Source organism: Sorex fumeus, unplaced genomic scaffold, assembly GCF_029834395.1.
Source record: "Sorex fumeus unplaced genomic scaffold, SorFum_2.1 ptg000036l, whole genome shotgun sequence".
Classification (NCBI taxonomy): domain Eukaryota; kingdom Metazoa; phylum Chordata; class Mammalia; order Eulipotyphla; family Soricidae; genus Sorex; species Sorex fumeus.
Genome location: NW_026606093.1, coordinates 12,236,852 through 12,240,620, shown reverse-complemented (window position 1 = coordinate 12,240,620; position 3,769 = coordinate 12,236,852).

The window sequence follows — 3,769 nt, the reverse complement described above, 5'->3', positions numbered from 1 at the left end:
TATGCTTTAAAACTTTCTTTTCCACTCTCTGATAATGTAATATGAACTGATTTGTGTTCATGTTTTTCCCTTTGAAAAACTATTTAACTACATATGGCTACCTGTAATGGACACAGACCCATGGACCCTGTCTCTGATACCTCTGATGCACCTAACGATATAGCATTGTAATTTTGACTCCTCTCAGTTTCTGGCTGAAATATGACATGATGATGATCTAGTGACAACACGTTTTATTTAGAATTGTTAAATGTTTCCTTTACCTTTATGAATTGTACACGTGACTTGAAACATTTAAGTTGAATTTATCACCATCAGTTTATCACTATCAGTTCCCCAGAATGTGACTGATGTCAAAGGAGTGATTAAACTGAATGAGTTTATTTTATTAGGGTGAGAATAATCCAATGTGTCTGGTGTCCTTATAAGAAGAGAGTAGGACACAGACATATACAGAGAAAGAGCACATGAAATCAAGAATCTTTCCTACGAAGATGGCCATCAAAGTGAAGAGGAAAACCTCAGAAGAATCCACCTTTACTGATAACCTGACTACAAAGCAAAACTCCAGTTTGTCAGGAAATAAAATTCTAGTGTTTTTTTTTTTTTCTTTTTGGGTCACACCTGGTGATGCACAGGGTTTATTCCTGGCTCTGGACTCAGGACTTACTCCTGGTGGTGCTTGGAGGACCATATGGGATGCTGGGACTCGAACCCGGGTCAGCCGCATGCAAGGCTAATGCCCTACCCGCTGGACTATCACTCCAGCCCCAGAATTCTAGTTTTTAAAACAGTAATTTTCAAGATGTGCTGATCCACAAGTGTAAAAAATATTTTTACACAATCTGTTATTGTATTTTAGCAGCTCTAGAAGATTTATATAGCTGTATTTTATTTTAATAAAGTTCTTAATATAATAAGAAACTGAGCAATACCTATTGATTTTATGTCAAGTCAATCACTTGATTTTATGTCATTAGGGATAAAAAAAATCAGTGCACTTTTAATATTTATTTCTTTTCCTCTTTTCTTTCTACCTCTAAGTTTTTAGTTGGCATATTTTATCTATTTTATTATGTAAAAATTCATATTTTATGATTATATTTAATGCCTGATTTTTCTTAAATAATGATGATTTTATAACTCTTCTTCTCTGAACATAGTATCCTGTTCCTCCCCTATTCCTCCTTCTTATCCTACTCTAACTGTTCCATTATAGACAATTAATAAGAGTTGTATTCTTTCATTTCTATTCCATAGACATAAACTTGCTTTTCAGGCCTTTTCTATAATTGCTCCAAAAATTGGAAATTCAAAAATCTACATTTAAAGTATTATCTATGTAAATCTTATACAGTGAAGAAGGAAGTTGTGGAATTGAATTCAATGAACAGAAAAGTTTGTGTGACTAAATCTGAAAAAAAGTTAAAAACGGAGTTTCCAACTGCCTTTCTTTTTTTAATTTCTTATTTGGAAAAATATCACTTGTATCATTTGTCATCCCGTTGCTCATCGATTTGCTAGAGCGGGCGTCAGTAATGTCTCCATTCGTTCCTGTTGCTTGTTAGTGTAGCCCAATGGCATCTGTTTGCTCCAAGAACATGAAGAGCCTCAAACCGTTTGTTCAGGGTCTCGATGAAGAAGTCTGACCATCTTGTAGATGGGCGGCCAGACATTCTTTTGACATCCTGTGGAATCCAGTCGGTAACCGGTCTAGTCCATTGGTCATCTCTGATTTGCATTACGTGTCTGACCCATCTGATTTTCGATGCCTTGGCAAATGAGACAGCATCCCTGATTCTCTGGAAAAATATATGCTGTAATTTTACTGTTAACATTTTTTTACCTTCTTCCATTTATTTTCTGTGAATTAAAATAGTTCTGAAGAAATTTACTTAGGAGATATGAGAGAATGAAAGAGAGATACGTTCAAGAGAAAACATAAGCTTCTGCAGGGTAGAAAAAGCCTCTTTCTTTCTTTTTTTTTTTAAACGTAGGAGTACTGCTTTTTATTCAGCCATTGATTAAGCTGATTGAATTGGGCATGAACTCCATATTGCTTTTTTCTTTTTGATTGAATCACCGTGAGATACAGTTACAAAGCTTTCATATTCGAAATAGTCGTACAGTGATTGAACACCCATCCCTCCACCAGTGCACACTTTCCACTACCATGTCCCCAGAATAGCCCCCCTCACCCCAGTCCTCACCCTGCCTCCATGGCAGGCAATTTCCCCAATACTCTCTCTCTACCTTTGGGCATTCTGTTTTGCTCAATTTTTCTCACCACTATTCAAGCCTGCCTGCCAGGGGCAGATGCTGGCTCATTTATTGTCCATTGCTCATTTTGAACATCTTGGGTGCCACAGCTGCGTGCTTCTGGGATCCTAGATTGTAAATAGTCGCGGTCCAGAGACATTTCTGTGGGCACTAAATCCATTTTGGGATTCCATTGGGCGTCTCTGGACGGGACTGTTGGTGCGCTAAGATGGTGCCTGGAGGCAAATTGTGGGTGTGACAGCCAGGTCAAGGAGTGGGTGGGAAGCCAGGGAGGAAGAGCCAGGTGCCTCTGTCACCAAGCAGCATGGAGATTTAGTCCTGGAACCCCCATACCTGGGCCTTGCTTGTGGAAGTTCTTGGTCGCCGGGATTTCATCTGGAGTAGGTGGGGAGACTGCACCTGCTCCATCTGGGGTGCCCTGGTGAAATTGACTCAGTATGGGGCCTGGAGAGATCTCTGGCTCTGTGGAGTCTTCCAGGACTCGCTGCTGTGCCTCTGGATTTTGACCTCTTTTGAGATTTATTTATGGGTCTCTGGAGCAAGGCCAGTAATAGAGTTTACAGGGTGGCGCAGGAGTTGGTTGTTGGTTCGTGGGGGTGACTGCCAGTGCTCCCATGTGTATTGGAAAATCGAGGGAGATAACCCACCCCAACTCCGTGAAAGCCTGAATATTTAAGTCACAAAACCCGCATACCCGAAGTTTCAGCAGATTATATCTTGGTGAGGGCTGTCCTGAGACAGTGGAGTCATCCTAGGGATCCTCCTGTTGTTCATCGATTTGCTCAAGCAGGCCCAGTAATGTCTCCATCGTGAGACTTCTTGTTACTGTGTTTGGCATATCGAATACGTCATGGGGAGCTTGCCAGGCTTTGCCCTGTGGTTGAGATACTCTCTGTAGCTTGCCAGGCCCTCTGAGAGGGGTAGAAGAATCAAACTCGGGTCGGCCATGTTGGCTGCGTGCAAGGCAAACGCCCTACCGCTGTGCTATCGCTCCAGTCTGTCCCAGGGGTATGGTGGCGATTTTGGATTGTGGAAGCAAGCAGCTGCTGGGGTTTCTGCCTGGGCAGGCACAGGCCAACCTGCCCCCCTCCAATTTACCGCAGTCCGTTCAGCCATGCGTGGATCCGAGATTAACTGTGGCTTTTGGTTTCTTTTGAGATTTGTCTGTGGGTCTCTGAAATAAGGCCAATAAATGAATTTGTATAGCTAAGCTGGAGGTGGTTTGTGGGCATGGCTCCCACATACCTAACTTTTGGCTATTTAATTTCTTGGTAAACTTGATCCCAAGTTGTTGGGGTCCGGCCAAACGTACAGCAGCAATTTTTGCATGTCAGGAAGCCTGAAGGCACCATCAGGCTGCTGATGCACTAGCCCCACAGGTACAGGTTGACCTGTTGGTGTCATCATACCCCCAGCCTCTTTAAACACCTGGTGGGACTTAGAGGACACTGTGGTGCTGGGGATTTAATTCTCATTGGCTGCAAGTAGA